We start from the raw sequence: 18330 nt of genomic DNA, 5'->3' as shown, positions 1-18330 counted from the left end.
CTTCCAAAAAATTGAAAATTTATGACATCCAAAAGCCTTCTGACAGTGGGAAGGAGCAAAAAGTGCCAGTTTCATTGCTGTGGGATGGGCAGAATTACATGTTGATTGGATTGACACAACAAAGATAAAGCAAGAAAGTAAAATATTAGGAAGAAATGATAAAAATTACTCCCCATACTCCCAACTATTCAGTACAGAAAATGGTTCTATAAAAAACATTTGACTTCATATTGATTATTATTCTGGAAATGCCAAATCCAACTCCATGACAGCTAACTAAACTAAAAAAAGTTTCAAAGATGCCTTTGAAGAGGAAAAAAAATCAACCAAAAAATCCAAACAAAAACCCCAAACCAACCAGTAATGCAAGAGAAATGAAACATTCATGTGTCCTCCACAGTGAATAACATCATTTTTTCAAGCCATTATTAGTATGCTATATAAAATTTATGATGTATTCAATTTTCTACAATAGTCCCTTTGTGGAAGAAATATCTCTGTGGATCAAAAAAGACTTTCTATGTCAAAGGGTTCTGAACTTCTGCATGACAACATTAGAAAAAGAACAGAGTCAATAACAAATGTTTTTTAAAGACAGTTTTTGCTGTGTAACAGAGCCAATGAATATGAATTCAGTACCTTTCAATTGTCCATCCCTTCTCTATTTTTTTTGAATTTCAGTTTATGCTTACAGCATACACTGTAATGTTTTTCAGCTAGAGGTAAGATGATTGCATAATTTTTCTTCCTATTTGTAGTGCAATTCACAAAGTCTCCACAGTAGATCTAATTTGTAGCAATTAAGTCACTGTGAAGATTGATTATTTCTTTTTTTTCTCAGAAACTCAGAATTCTGAGAATATTCAGAGCACAGATTACATTTCCTTTCTCAGCAAATATTCCAGCCCTGCAGGATACTGTTCACATTTTCACTTGTTCCACTGAAAAAATAAACATTTTACACGGTCATTTTATTCTCCCCTAAGTTTGCACTGACAGGTTGCACACTGTGTGCCCTCCGTATTATGTCTATTATCCTCCTAAAAGCATATTTATGATATCATTAATTCTGAGTAACATACCAAATCCATTAGTCTTTTCTGATTATTGCAAGGCACATTATGTGCAACATGTATAATAAATGTAGCTATAAAATACTTATGGTACAAGGAGTTTTACTCCTTGAATTAGCATTCAATCTGTATTACCAAGAAGTGATACTATATTCCCTTACTGAACTAACAGCTATGATAAAGGCTGCTAGGAGTGAAGCAGAAATTAAACATCAACATGAAGCAAAAACGTTGAGCAGAAAACTGATTGCCAATCTCCCCTCAGTTCTTAATGCAAAACTCAATGCATGAGTTTGTTCCAGAGATGTTTCTACAGATTCCTATTCTGACTTAATACTGTAATTTCATAATGAATACACCAGATGATACCAGCTTGCCCATAAGGAAGATCCTTGTAACATACTGTATAACAAATATTTTCCACAACATTTGACATCATATCTTAAATATACTATGTAGAAATTGCCTGCAAGGATTTCCATTCCTTTTGCAAGTAAGCTATTTGTAAGCAAACCACTTCCACTTGATCCATCTTCACTTGAAACTTTCGTGATTGTACCTCTTTTCCAATCCTTACCTCACACAACATCAAGCAAAAATACTCAGATGTGATCAAAACTGCAAACAAGTTAAAAAAATCCTACATATCATTCGTGCTATAAAACATCTTACAGTAACTAACATCACAACAATGCACCATACAGCTGTTAGAACATAGGTATCAGTACATATCTGCTATCCTTCTACTACAGAATGCTGCAAAACAAAATTTAAATTATCTTACACAAACTGGGGTTTTTTTTTGGGTTTTTTTTTGGTTTTGTTTTATTTTGTTTTGTTTTGTTTTGTTTTGTTTTTTTGGTCAATACGCAGCCCACATTGCAAGCAAAGCAATTATCTAGGATGCTACTGAGGCATACAAGTCTGCACATATAACTTCTGGTCTAAACCGCTTTAGGTAAACTCCTACTTTTTAAAATATCTGATTACCATTTTGTCTCTTTTTCTCAAATACTCATCCTCCTTACTGTATTTTCCATTTCTCCTCCATGCCCTGCAAGCTCTCACGGTCTCCACTGAACACCTTTGCCACCTCTTTCACTATTTGTTACATATTATCTCTCTCTATGATCCTTCTATTTGAGTCCATGTCCACCTACCTTACAGAGGAATTATCACAACTGCTTGCCCTATTCTTTAGGTAGCAATAGAGAAAATTTGTAAATTAAGCCCATGATGGCTAGCCCTGCCAGTCATCCAGATTTACATAAACTCATGGCCATATATAAATACATAGCAATATTTTAGTGAATTTAGAGAAGATAAGTGTGACTGCACAATATCAAGTTCAACTGTTTATCAGAATTTTTTTTTAGTACTCCAACACTTGATTTTTGACAAAAAATATGACTATATCCAACTTGAAATCTGTTTAGACAATATTATAGCACACTAAACCAACACTATTTTTAAGTCAGTTGCTCTATGGCAGAAAGCACATGAGGCAAATTTAAAAATGATTGGCAATGCAATTATTAAAGGTAACCGTACATAACCGCTGCATAAATTATTTGGGCTTCACTAACACACTGACTTTTACAAGGATTTGGCCCATAAAATACCCTTAAGAAAAGCTGAAACATTTTCCCATCATGTTTCTTTCGCCATGAATGTTTTCTCATTTGCTAAGAATATTTTGTTTTTCAATCTTTGATAAAAATTCCTAAAGGAATCTGGAGAAAAAAAGGAGAGACTAGATGAAATATTGTAAGCACTTTTTATAACAAGTCTTTCTGTAAAGTTTTATTAATAGATAAGTAAGTTTTGATTTATGAATATATCCTGAAATGATGAGCATACCATTCATAAATTAATTATTTTAATGTTAGCACACAAAGCAGAAAAAATCAAAACTGATAGATTATTGACAAAAAACACTTGGAAAGAACATGGTAGTGTTGTGTCTTACACAAATGCAAGATGGTGAAAAAGTAACATGAATACACATGCATTTAAAAAGTGCTTTTTCCAAGCACTGCAATGGGACACTTAGGTAAACAAGACTTCAAGATTTAATTAAACCTTGCTTGGTGGCAAAGGCAATGTAAAAATATAAACCAGCTCTCCAATCCCCCCAGTTTACAACCTCTTCAGTTATTTCAATGAAACTCTCTATGGGGACAGGCAGTAAATTACCTTAATTAAAGGAAATGGTCAACAAAACTTAATTTCAACTTTGTTCCAAATAAAACAATGAGAAACTACACTCTCATGCTCAGATTATCCTATTTTTATATCTAGGCACATTCCTCCATAGCTGTGCAGAAATTAAGCCAAGTCTGAGCTGCTGTCTTGGAGTTTTTTCAAGGATCTCATTGCACAGCCAACTTTCCTGCTGTCTTTTTCCATAGAGCAAGAAATTAACTACAACCAACCCAAACAGAAGAAAACTGAGATCATTAAGCACTTGGAGATGAGGAAAAAAATAAATCCTTTTTACTTTTTTGGTCTGCATTTCTACATACCATTTAATTAATAGTATGCTTTATTATATTTTATACCTTGGATGTTTTTCTTTTTTGAAATCCTAAAGCAAATTTTACTTCATTTCAAAGAATTCAATCCCTCTGTGATCAGTAACTGAACATTTCTGAGCTATTTCTAGCCCTGGGATATGTGTGTGTCATCCTCTGTGCTCCAAACTTAATTGCTTTGCTGTCACTCTATGCCTCTGGTCCCCTGAGCGATACCTTTCTCCTATGGTCACAGCTCATCTTACACAGAGTTTGCAACTTATTACACTATTAGTCATAGAAGTACATGAGAGTCTGTGGGAAAAAATGGCTTTTCAGTACACAATCCTACAACACTAAACTAAAATCAAAACAGATAAGGGAACACTATCTTGGTCACAATGCAATTGCTATTACAGTTGAAGAAGCTGTAATAGAGCCCCAGGTAAGCCTAAGAAAACTGCAAAGTATGCCTCACAAGTCTTGTCAGGAAGCTAAGTAAGGTTAGACAAGTCTGTAGTCAGTGACAGAGAATGAAAATATTTCTTGTGATATAGGTATGAGTCTGCTACCTGAATAGGACTCCTGTTTTGGAACCAGCAGCTGTGGGACTGCAAATAGCTGGTCTGTAGGCAGAGCAAACACAGAAAATTACACCAGAGATTTTCAGCAGCCCTGCTCGGCCAGAACCAGCCCTACCCACTTTTTGCACTGGAGCTCTGTTAGAGGTCCCATAGCTGTACTTAGCTGGACACACATCAACTCCTGGCCACTGGGTGTAGATCTAATTTTTATAGCAATGTTCAAACCTCAGCAGCTATTCTGCCTGCAACACAAACCCCAGAGCACTTCAAGCAACTACTTCCAACTTGAATCTCCAGTAACAACCAGATTTACACATCAGGTTCACTTTTTGATTTTATTGCTTAAAGTGGGAATGCTTCCATAATCAAGGTTCTCTTCCTACACCTTCTTTACCACCTGTGTCTTCTGAACTAATTCACCTTTTACCCAGGTATCTATTTGTGAGTGAATCAGCCACATAAAATATGATAAAATATTTCTTGACAAAGAGACAGGACATCACATTTCCTTACTAATAACACTAATTCTTTTCAAAATCCTATTTGAAAGGTCTGACAACAGTCAAGACTCCTGGAATAAAGAAATCTGTAATGGGAGATGAACATCTCTACTATGTCTTTGAAATAAAGTAACATAAGAAGAGCGTTTTTTGCTTTCAACCACTAATAGGGGAAAAATTATAAAATACATATTTTGTAACCAAAAGTTGATAAGTACAATGGCAAATTTCAAGTGAAGATGAACACCTCTGTCTACGTATTTCTCTAAATCCAGAATTTTCTAGAACTTAATTTCTCTGCACTGTCTCTGCTGACTATAGATAGTGTTTGCTGCATGGATTTTGGCCCTCTTAATTTTTTTAATCATTCAATTAAAGGAGCAATGTACCCTGTTATTAAAAAAAAAAAAAAGCGTACTCACTTGAACTACAAATAAGGGATTCATCAGCAACAAAGTTCTACATAGAGAAAATCTGCCAAAATCTCATTAATTCACTGAGAGCTAGGTCTGCAAGGAAAGAAAAATCATCTTTTTTAAAGAGATTATTGTTCTCAATCATTTAAATATTCACATTTCACTTTTAAAGCAGTTATGTTTTGTCTTCTAAGAAAGGCAAAGTAACAAAAATGTCTAGTTCCATATACCAGAATAATTTTATAATACTTAAGACAGCCAGCTAATATATTTGTGAAACTAAAACATATATCTGTTATAAAATTTATAGTTCAAGCAATCAATTACTAGGTCAGCAATCGCACAGATAAGCAGGTGCTAAATGAATCATTTTCCACATGAAAACACTTTTCAAGAAAACAATTTTAAAGGCTGCTCTTAATACAGCAGGTTTTCATGTTTCAGTAATTTAATTTTATCTGTTAGAACCATGCAAATTGCCAAGGATTAAGTTTTTTTCCTTCAGCATAAAATGAAATGTATTTTACTGGATGCCTGAAGCCCTTCTATATTTATCTGTTATTCACAGGAGTTATTGCTCAGTAGTCAGTGGTATACACCATTGCATATGTAAGTCAAAAAGTGGGCTCTGAGAGGATGCACAGTCCATGAATTTGGAAAAGAAATGGCAGAACAGATCAAAAAAGTTACATTATTTTGAGAAGCAAATGTTTTCACTATTGGAAATGTATTCCTCCAGATGATCAAAAGACCTCATAGCCCTCTGCAGTAGCACAGGAGACCTTCCTGCTCTCAGTTCACATGCCCAACATTAGAATAAAGTACTGCGACACCAGTAGATAAAAGCACATACAGATAGTTCCTTGAGATTTTAAGACTATTTAGAACTTCAAACTGACATTTAGAAGTGAAAAACCAATTTCCATTAAAATACGTTTTCTTTCACCCAATTAGATTTACCTTTTCATCATTTTCTATTCCAGTTCAGGGATTTTGCTGATGTAAACACAAGCCATAACTTGACTCCCCTGCCCATACACACTCAACCATAAAAATAAACATGAGTCTCTCCCTGATGCCTTCTCTTTACCTGTCTGTTCTTTATGTCTACATGTTACTGGTTTGGTAATTGCATTCTTCAGTATTTGCAGTTTGCTAAGCAAGTAAAGAATCTTTTGCTCAAAAAATAAATTTACAGCAACCAAGAGACAAAGCAAATTATACTTAAGAATGGTATTTATTCACTCCTCCCCACACACAATTGCAACATGTTTCCACAGGTGGCCAGTAATGCCTTACCCATAAATTCCTATTACTGCCCAGGCAGTAGCAACCAAGGGAAAGTCAGACCAGGCCACTAGCAAATTGAAAAAAAAAATAGTGAAATGAACTTATCTTCTACTGGAAACATTGTAAGCCTCTATAAGTCAGGTCTGATAAAGGAGCATCTGAGCATGGCTTAGAAGGAGAATAACCATGCTGGGCCCACTCCTTCCCCTGGGAGGTCCCTGAGCAATAGGCTGAACTGAGTGACCACAGGGCTGGAGTCTGCCTGACCCACTCCAGAGTTAAGACACAGGACTGTGTTAATAAAAACCTCTGGAGGTGCCCTGTATGATGTTGAGCTTTAAGTGGGAGAATATCCAGCATCAAGCCACCCATTCAGGTGTTGCCCTGTCTAGCCAAGTCTTGAAAATCATTCTGGGAAAGGTGTTCCATAGCCTTTAAACAACCTTCTCTCATGCTGCAGTACCCCTATCCTCCAAAGGGAATTTGCTTCCCTACTACTAAGACAAACAACCCAAGCTGCATTTTGCACCCTTTTTATAACACCTGATAGTACTAATGTGATTTTCTCTCCATCAGCTTTATAACTGCCCCTCAAATACCTGGAGGCAGCTACTAGATCACCCTTCTGCTTCATCTACACCAATGTTTAGAAGTACAACAGCAGCACAACTGATGTTTTTCAGGAACTTGAATTTAGACCCTTCAGAACCTGCCTGCTACAGAACCTAGGAACTTCTAAGTTATTTTAAAAGGTTTGGAAACACCAAGTCCAGTAGCCAAAGTTACCAATAAAAGGAAGGTATGTATTTCTCAGAGTAAAGGCTGCACAGTCTTGGAAGAGTTTCCTGCCAGAGCCATGTGAAAGTGTGAGGGTAAACAGCAGAATAACTGACAGCAGATGGTTTTAATTACTGGACAGTTGAACAAATTACCAAACAATTTTCTCCAGCCACACAGGTTGTGCCTCTGTGGTGATCACCCTTCTCCACACTGCAGAAGCTTTTCCTGATTTCTTATACCTTGCAAAGTCTCCCCCTGAGATCCCCTGCAGAGATGCAGATCTGCACTGCAGCTGGAGTAAGGCTGCAACAAACATACTGCAAAGCCTTCAGGCAGTCTTTTCCACTGGAGTCATTGGTAGAGTTTCTGAAGTAAAAAGGAGTAAATAAACAAATAAAATAATTGTTTGAAATAAATAGACTTTATATTAAAAAATTCTAACTATAAACTTTGTAGAAAAGCTTTCCAAAGGGTATAAATCTCACAGTTTAACTGGCAACTGCAGCAGATGTATCTAAAGCACAGCTATAATTTATCTTTTTGGGAGGGAGAGGACACTTCTACCAAGGCATAAACAAAAGACTCAGCGCATGTGTTGCTATGCTGGCATGTAATTCAGGGTCTTTGCATAAAGTGAGGTAAAATTTATTACAGTAATATAATTAATTCCATATAAACTCAGGACCAAATTATAATTTCTGTTGAAAACACTATTTAATGAGAGATTAAAAATTCCAAATCTGAGCTGACTTTATGTAATTCAAATTAATATAGAATTAACTATGTAGCATGTACTAACAAGTTTGAGAAAAGTATTTTCCTTAAATGTCATTTGATGTTCTTTTTTTCCTGTGAAGGCTGTTTACATGGCAAAAAATGGTTTGTAGCTAAATCTAGAAACACAGATAAAAGTGGAATCTTTGCAGCACAGACTCTGATATTTGTCATTCTAGGACACTTTGTCACTCCTAGTAGGAGGGAGGTGATCCCTCAGTCATCTCTTCTACAGTAAGAAATTTTCTGAAGGAGTAGGGAATAAAGGTTAGCTGGCAATTAGCTCTACTTGTTCTTATATTTTGCATCCTCACCAGTCAATTTCCCTACACAGAATTAGAACAGATTTATTAAATTAGTATTCTTTCACAACATTCTTGCTGACCAGACATTTTAAAATTATAGCAACTTAGCTGAAATTCATAAGAAGTAGGATTCAGATATTCTACTGAAACTAATCCAAATTAATTTTTAAAGAACAAAATAGATTAAGAACTTACGTAATCACAATATATTACTTTTAGTATACAATTAGAAATATAGTAAAGATAATTTTTATTCTTTTGCATTACTGTATTTTTACTGACTTCACTGGAATGCAGAAATAAAATTTTGGGTCACTAACATCATAAGATGCTTTATCTCTGAGAAAAAGTAGAGAGACATGAAATTACATTTATTGGAAAACATAAATTGGAGAAATCCTCAAAGACATTACTCATTTTAATTCACTACCTGACTTTTGTTGCCAAAAAAGAACAGTATTAATGTGATGAGATTTTTAAAGCATCATAAGGGACACTGGACAGGCAAAACAATTGTTGTAGACAAGAGGTGCTACCCTTCCCCCCTAAGAACAACTATTTCAAGGGGATTTTTAGCATTGTTTTGTTTACTACAAGGTTTTACATAAAGCTTGCAAAGATCAACACCACCGATTACTGCATTAATCACAGTAATTAACTGATTCAGTTATTCAGTCAAAACCTCTTGAACCCAACATCACTTTTCCTTAAGATTGCAAAAAAAACATAAAAAGCATGTTCTGGGTACTTGAATTTAGCTTCTTTAGATTCTTAAATGCATTCAGTCATTTATGGAATTCAGAATATGAGTTGTTTATATTGAGTTAAGGATATATGAGATTCCAATTCTATTATTTCCTGAATTGCATAATTCTCCTGTGGTTTCTATTCCACTGTATATTTTGTGGAAACAAATAAATAAGTCAAATCCAAGAGTTTTTACTGTTTCTCCAGAAATATGAGGCAGCTCCAGGACAAGGCATTCTAGCATGAATGTAGAAACCCCTGCAAGCACCAAGTGCATGCCTCTAAAGATAAAAGAGGCACACTTTTCCTCTGCTGCTGCGCTGTGGGATGCCATGGTAAAGATTAAGACTGGAGCAAATTAAGGCATCCAGGTATTTTCTGTTTGAACCCAATAGTCCTCTACCAGTCAAAAAAATAATCTAAACATGTTGGACAACTAAACTACCCCAGAGAAAAAGGTTAGTGTCAAATAGCCAGCAGCCCTCTGAGGGTGGGATACAACATTTTTATTAATTGTTTTCTCTAAAAACAAATGCACCAGCAGTTGAAATTCAATTCCTAGGCTTCTGGCTATTAAACTGAAAATTTTAATATGATCAGAAAAACATCACCCTTGTGTATCAACAAAATCTGCATAGCACAGAAATAGGCCTTTAACATTCTGCAAATATTTTCAATAAACAATATTACTAAAGATCAATTCAGAACCTAATGGGAAAATGAACATTATTCTAACAGTGTAATGAATTTTTTTAGTTGAATACAAAAGTTGTCAGAAGCCAATAATGTGCATTTTTATTATTCTCACACACACTTTAATATCACACACCTCTTCTGTTCAGGAGCACAAATGATGTAACAATGGAAAAATTCTATTTCTGCCATACTAATAAGATTTGTTATACTCATGAGTGGTATCATACAGACCCTAAATCAGGTTAAATATAAACAATGCAGTGCTGACATTTCATGAGAGCATATAGAGCAAAAGCTCTCAGGGACCTTCCCACTATGCCCACAACAAGCTAACAGAGACGATGGGATAAAAAACCAAAAGAATCCAATGGAGCCACGATCATCCTCTGTCACTGAGGCCAGTGGGAGGAACAGCTCAGGTCCAGCTTGATGATCTATTTTACGCCTCAGAAGAGGAGGCAAATACACCTATTGTGTATTGGGGATGGCCTCTGTCCCAGTGAACTTCCACAGGATGACAGATGGAGAAAGCTGAATAGTCCACACCAAAACCAAGCCCAAGAAACCTACAGAAACCCTTGAGAGCAGACGGCTGACCCATCTGACCAGAAGCATATCCTGGCCATCTCACCTTCCTGCAGCACATGTTGTCAACAGCACAGAGAGGTGACACACTGGCAGAAATTGCATGATAATCAAACATTTTGTTTGGCAGTTCTTACAAACAACATCCATAATTTATACATTTTTCCTTATCACAGTAATGGCTTCTTTATATTTATCAATCCATGTCTTTTCTACCATATTATATAAGCCACATGTAACTCCTGAAAAAGGGAATTTTAAATCCATGCTTACATCAACTGGCTTCCCTTGATAAACTACATGGGTTACTTTTCATATAAGGACAATAGCTTTGACAAGCAACACTTTCCACTCATGAAGTCGTGCTGGCTGTGACCACTGACAGCATTGTCTATAAACTTGTTTCAGTATCTCCCAGAATAATCTTCATAATTTTACCAGCTGCTGAAGTGAGACTGATAGGCCTGTAGTTTCCAGGTCATATTTCTTGCCTTTCTTAAAAACTGGGACAAGGCTGGCCAGCATCCAGCTGGGGCTCTCCAGATTCCCAAGATCATTCAAGAATTATTAAGAGAGGCCTCACAAGGACATCAGCCAGCTCTTTGAGTATTCCTGGATGAATCCCATCTATTACCTTTTGGGTGGAAATTGCCCAGTGTTTTAATCTGTTTAGAGGAAAGCTGTTTAGAAAATATGCCAGCTGGTACAAGAATTTAATCTGTATTTCCAGGATACTTCAAATTGTTTTCTTATTTTCATAAGTAAATTTGAGTGCTAGAACATTTGAGATAAACACTGAAATCTGATCTTTCAAAGAAGTTCTATGTCTCTCCTTGAAAATGATCTAGGGTTTTCTGAAGCAGATCTTACATCTAAGTCATTGATGCCTATGTTTCAAAAGGATGTTTGAAGCAAAATAAGATTTTATGAAGATGCTTATATACACTGAACTCACTTTGGAATGAGTTCAATGGCTGCCTCATGCTCCTCACTGTTATAAAGACACAAATTAGATAATGCCAAGTATCAAAATGTAGCATCAGCAGTGCTATGTAAGACATCTTACTGATCTCAGGTTTTGTAATGTAGGAACATCTTATTTAGTTCCTGGTGCTTTATCTGAGCATCACCAGTAGTATAGAGCCATAAGCTGAATTCAGACAAACCTTTGTTAGAACAAAGTAGCATTTAACTAGTGTAAAAGACTTTTACATCAGTAAAAGTCCTGTAAAAGACCTTTCTCTGAGAAACTGACTCGAAAAGATGTTGCCATTCAACTGAAGTCAGGTTTCATTTGAGAAATTTCACTGCCTATTTTTAGTCAGTTTAATAGCACAAAAACCTAGCTCAGAAAATTTTCATACAAAACTTTGTCATCTCCAAAGATAACCAGAAACAATGCTAACACACTGTGTGTCTCAGTGCAAGAATATGATTTACAAGACACTCTACATTAGCATCCATACTCTGAGAGTTAACCAAATATTTTAGAAGAAGATGCAAGAAAATTTAAAATTAGTTAACACATACAGTCCACTTCCTACTAAAAATGCTGCAGTGGAGATTATTGGATAGAGCTTAATTGCCTTTAGAAAACTTTATTGTTAACTAAGTCTATGTATTCCCATTATCTTTTAAAATACAAGAAACAAGGGCCAAACTGGTCTGCTTAGGGGCAAGAGTGAAAAGAATTAGCCGTGCACAATCAATGATATTAACTGAAAAGAAATGAAATTTGCCATGCAGATCCTCGGCTCCAAGACTGTAGTAAGACATAATCTTTTCCACTAGCAACAGAAAATTAATGTGGATCTACTCTTGCACTACACAAGAAATCACAGATTCATTTTAGATAAATTCTCTTAGCTTACCAAGTACACCTCTCAAAGTTACTACTTACTTCCATATATTAATACCAATTAAATCATGTGCATTACTTGAGATATGACCAATAAAATATCAATGAATCTTTTTTAATCCATTCTCTGAGAGAAAAAACATGGCTTGGCATTATTTTCTTCCATGCTCCTCAATCTATTGACTGTAAGATCTCAAAAGGTAAGTGAAGATCAAGGGCATTGCCTTCATAATTTTACTCAAGGAACATCAAATATAAAAATATTCAGCAACTATTTCTACAGAAATCTAGTTTTTCACATCTCACATTTTGTTTGTTTTGATATGCTTATCTAAGAGACATGACTGGGCAAAAGAACCATACATCAACATTGAGCTGCATGACATAGTGCCAGAGAGCATCATCTAATGTGTTGCAGACCACCTACCACATGCTCTTTCATCCCAATAAATGATCTGTGTTAATTGTGCTTCTAACACTTGTAAGTAGTCTTACACAAAATAGTAAGGAAATACACTCTAACACAAAATAGTAAGGAAAAGTAAAGAAGATTGAAACTACTTTTCACTTTTCAGGTCGTATGAGGCATAGACACAGAAGACAATACACTTCCACCTGTTCTTTCTTCCCTTCAAGAAAAGGTGCTTACAAAAATGCACATTTCTTCAAAAGGCACCAAAAATGTCAGAGAGGAAAAGGCTACAATAATACCATTATCTTAACAAAGAGTAAACCAAAACATACTCAAAGAAACTTAAATTAGTTAAAAAATACCATGTGGAACACAGAACATTAATAGCCTGAAAGAAGATCTTCAATTTTTTTTTTTTCATTTTACTTGGTCACAGTAACAGCAGAACCTAACTTCCAACACAATTCAAAAGCTCCAGGACTTTTTCCCCCAAACCAGAAGTAGTTGTCATGTAATGACAGGAACCCGCTGTACATCTTGCATTATGGTCAGTGAAATAACTGGTTATTAAGGGATAAACAAGTATGTAAAGTGAAGGAAAGATTCTTTTCTCCTATAAGGCATGAATTCCTTTCTTCAGTGTCAAAACAATTAGTGACAGAAAAGACTTATGGATTGCATTTGTGCTACCAAAATGATAGAGTTCACAGTATCTATCAGACATTTAAAAAAATGAAATAACCCTTTGTCAAAACCAGTATTATTTTCACAAATAATGTGTCTGGCACAATGGATTACATCAATTAAAATATATAATCTAGAATTAATGAAATTTATGCATAAGTAGAAGTAAGTAAATTCTCCACAGAGATGCAATTTATTATCAGATTTGAATACGAAACATGGACCCCTTTTTTTTCTCTTTTTAATGACTTCTGGTAAGCTTTAGCTCAAGCAGACTACTTTTATGGCTCTATTTGTAATTTCTCTGCAAAGACCATGCTCCAGCTGGGCATGCAAGGCCACAGTCAGCCTTCACTGCAGTAACTATGAGACAGTGGGGTTCATGATCCTGAGAGGAGGGAAGAAAGCAGAAAGTAGACTGTTAACACTGAGCTTCAGGAAAGAATTTAGCCTGTTCAGAAATCAGCTTGGAAAAATTCTGTAGGATATAGTCATGGCAAGGGAAACCCAGAATAGCTGATTGATTTTTCAAGGATAACATCCTCCAAGCTCAAGAATGGTTGGTCTTAACAAGCAAGAAGTCAAAGGTGGCAAGATGCCTGTAGGGGTAAATGAGGTGTCCCTGACTGGATTGAGACAGAAGAAGGAAATATTCAGGAGGTAGAAGCAGGGACAGGTAATCTAGAAGGAAAAAACATCTAGAATATAGAAAAAGACACTATCCAAAGGTTAGGAAAGCGAAAGCCCATCTGAGCATCTGATACTACGAGATGCTGAGAGGTATGGGATTGTCCAGCCCAGAAGAAAAAAATACTCAGTGAACCTCCTCAGCATATAAAGATACTGATGGGTGCAGCCAAGGAAGATTGACTCAGATCCAGAAGAGATGAAGTAGATACTGGGACAGTACTGTTTTACATTGCAATTTGTAACCTGGTTATGGGACAGAGAACACCTTCCAAAAGTTTGCAGACTACATAAAGCAAGCAGGAAGGGTGATACAAAGGATGTTTGTGTTTCATTCATTCATTCATTGAGAGGCTGGAGAAGTAGGTCAACAAGAGTTTAATGAAGTCGAAAGAAAAGTGCTCAGTCCTGGGAAGGAATAACCTCATACACCAATGCAGACTTGGGGCAATTGCTACTGGAAAGCAACTTTGCATGAAAAGATCTGGAGCTCTGGGTGGACACCATGTTGATCAGGATCAAGGATTGTGAGCCAGCAATACACCACTGAAGTAAAGAAGGCTGGCAGCAGCCTGGGCTGCATGAAGGAGATTGTTCTCTGCAAATCAAGAGAGGTGGTGCTTTCCCTCCCCACAGCACTGGTGTGACATGGAAATATTGAAGCAAGTGCAGGAAACTGCACAAGGAAACAAAGACCACTGGGACTGTCCAGCCCAGAGAAGATAAAACTTTGGGGACATCTGCTCAGTGTATATAAGTACCTGAAGGAGACAGTAAAGAAGACTGGTCCAGAGAGATCCAGAACAGGCAAGAGACAATGAGCACAAATTGAATACAGAAAACTGCATTTAAACATCAAAGAAACTGTTCTATTGACAGGATAGCTGAACACTAGAACTGGCTGCCCTGGGAGCTGTGGAGTTTCCACTCTGGGAGATACGCAAAACTTAACCAGCTACAGCCCTGAACAACCTGATGCAATCAATCTGTTTCGGAGCAGAGGGGTTTGACTACATGATCTTCAGAGGTCTCCTTCCAAAATGAAAAGTTCTGTGATCCATTTTATTATGTGAGTGTTTATTCTGTCTGTTACCACTTACTTATGCTTAGGCTAGAAACAGTATTTTTTGAATCTGGAAGCATGATTTTTACTATAGTACCTATGGTATTTTGAGGTGGAACACATACTTTTTATATTCTCTATGAATATTTAATGTATCTTTTATATAAATTATTCATTTAAAATTTTTGCAAGGATTTTCAGTCTAAGCCTTTCTGAAAAAATCATTATGCCAAAAAAGAACTGTGTAGCTACTGCTTTTGAAATCCTCTGTTATATTGACCTTGAAAGGTGTTGGAGAGTTAAATCTGAAAGGAGAGTTTGCTCTTTTACACATAATAATTTTTAAGTATAAATCCACAAAAAAAAAAACAAACCCAGTGACATAGACCTATTAACCAATGTATTGAATAAATATCCAATTTATAATTATCAGTCACCACTACACTAGTTATTTCCTTGTTGTTTATAGCTATCAGGTTTTTCTCATGTTGAAGAGCATTTATGTTGTTCACTGTTAGAGATCCATAACTTATGCTGCAGATAACAAGCCCAAAGAAAACCCTTATCCAAACAATTATTACAAATTTTGTTGAAATTCAAGAGCATGTATGTTCTTAGCATGCAGTCAAATAACAACAAGCATATTTAAAGTGACAAAAATGCAGTAAGTTACAGAAGGCCTGTCATCTTAAGGAAAATAGCTTTAGCCTGAACAGTAATGACAGGCTGAAACGATCGGAGTCAGGAACATGCTAAAATGGATGACAAACTCTAAAAAAAGCCTGTGACTTTTCCCAAAGCATATTCATTCTATCAAACAAGCTGGGCTTGGACATGGACAGAAATCATATATACTAATTAAATTTTGGCTTACTCCTCAGCACAGTTCAGCCTGTACTTACTAGCATTCCCCAGCAAATGCACCAGAACAGGTCAGGAGACAGCAGTGACCAAAGACTGCGTCTGACAGGGGGTACATATGGGGCAGAGAACTGATCAGTTGCTTTTAACTGAGCTGTCACTTGTCCTTGAGTAGCATCCGCATAAAATTCCCTTTGCATCCCTTTCTACCTGCTCAATACTTTCACTTTCACCTCATAACCATAGAAAGTTCAGCCATACACACAGTTGCATCAGCCTTAAGCATAAGACAGGGAACGATGAATGTAGTATCTGTCATTCTGAACAGAAACTGTAAGTCAAAAGTGTGCACTAACCATGTAATAAATTATAGAGCTAATTATAATTTTTAACAATTTTTAATGAAATAAATGCTATTAAAAAAATAACACCAAAGCAAGAAAAATAAACCAGAATCAAAACAAACAAAAAACCCAAACAAACAAAATCCCAATCAACCAAAAGCAAACAAACAAATGAAAACAACAAAAAACCCCAAACCCCACCAGAAAACAATCATCTATGCAATATTAGTAACACTGCCCTTCTGGGAAGCAGTAATGGTAATAAACTGAAATTATAATCTCGAATATGTTGTACAGCTCAATAAATGTTTACATGTTATCATTTAGATTAAATGTTAACAAGCATTATGCTCATTATTTATAAAAAGCACTTGTTAGAAAACAATTATATCAGAAAATATAAAATCTAATTGCAACATATTGAGAAAGTGTATCATGCTTAAAGATTATAAAAATGAACCAAACAATTTTCAAGTATCAGCATGACAATTTACCCTGAAGAAATCTAGCAGGACCCAAAGATAAAAAAACCCCAAACAGAATAAACATAGAATGCCAGTCAAAACAGAATCCACTTGCATTTTTAACATCTCATCGAGTTTTCTTCAAAACCCCAGTCAGTATTAATTAATGTATGCCAAATGTTCCAAAGTCACTACAGATCTGGACTGCTACACAGTTTACATACTCATTTAGTAAATGCATTCCTCAAAACTGCATCTAAGAATTTGGCTAGAAGAATGCATTGGCTTCATTTGCAATTAATGTTTTATTGAGGAAAACTCCAGCCCCTATGTTCTGCTTCATTTTAAGGGGAGTTTGTAAACAAGGATCACTTTTTAGCTCCCAAATAAAGTGAGATATGCATATTTTGACAAGAAGGGAATTTAGTTTACGAAATAGCTGTGCAAAAGTTCATCTGTAGTGTCCCTTTGCTAATCAAGGGCAAGATACCTCTCATCCTTGAGTCTGCTTGTGGACATTTTCATGCAGTCCTTACAAAATATTTATTAATATCCCTTAATTAGGCCAAATATTTCTTTTAGAGTTGTTTAGTTCAAAGAAATTAAAAATTCTAGTCCTGTACCCTGAACAACACAAAGCATGATACAAATCCCCCATCAGCCTTATGCTTCCAAACCTGTCCCTTCAAATAATAATAATAATGATAATGATTATGATAATAATAATATTAATAATAAAACCACCAATACTGGAACTTGCATTCTGAAGCACAATATACAACTCTTTCTTGTCTCCATACTAGCTGAGCAACACAGCACAACATATGGCACAGGCCATCATTTCAAGATTAAAGGAACAGATGATGCCTGCTGAAAACTAATGAATGCAACAAAGCATTGATTACAACAATATATATTCAATCTTTTACATTTAATATAATACCACTCCTAATTAGCACCACATGCTTCCATATATTACAGATGCCATTCTAACATATGATTCTCCCATCACTATGTTATACCACTTAACTACAGGCTGTTATCTAATTCTATAGAACTCCTCCCTTTCTTATTATCATCTCCTTTAATTATCAGCTCTGTGAACAGAATGGCACTTCAAAAAGCCCTTTGAATATCTTAAACGAACACTGTGAGTCTAGAAGATAAAGAAAGCATTATCTACTGCTGCAGAGATTATGAAACCCAGAAATATGGTCTTTTTATTGCTAGTACAAGGCTCAGAAAATAGTTTGCAAGCACATTCATAAGGACTGCTCTAAGTATCCTACAAATACCTTTAATCTACATGATCTTAAAGAAAAGAGTGTGTTACCTAAAGAACTAATTAGTCAAGAAACAAGCTAGACACAGTGTAGTTTTATTGTGAGTGGCTGAGTAAAGTACAAGAGTGCCTTGGGTTACAATGAAGGTACAAGCAAAAGTATGTATTCTATTACCATGCACATAAGCTGTTAAAATAGGTGAGGCAGTGTTCTTTATCTTCTTCATGACTCAGTGCTAATAACTTGCTCTGGGGAAGCAGCAGCTATCCTGAGGCGGCCATCTCCTCTAATGGGCCATCAAGGTGACTCATTACATCATCCCACTGTGAGATGTCCCGTCCTTGGGGGAGGAACCAAACATTCCTACCTGTATGTAATCTGAGACTTGGAACACCAGAGCAGCACTACCAC

The sequence above is a fragment of the Vidua macroura genome, chromosome 3 (genome assembly GCF_024509145.1).
Source record: "Vidua macroura isolate BioBank_ID:100142 chromosome 3, ASM2450914v1, whole genome shotgun sequence".
Classification (NCBI taxonomy): domain Eukaryota; kingdom Metazoa; phylum Chordata; class Aves; order Passeriformes; family Viduidae; genus Vidua; species Vidua macroura.
This window is presented reverse-complemented; position numbering follows the sequence as displayed.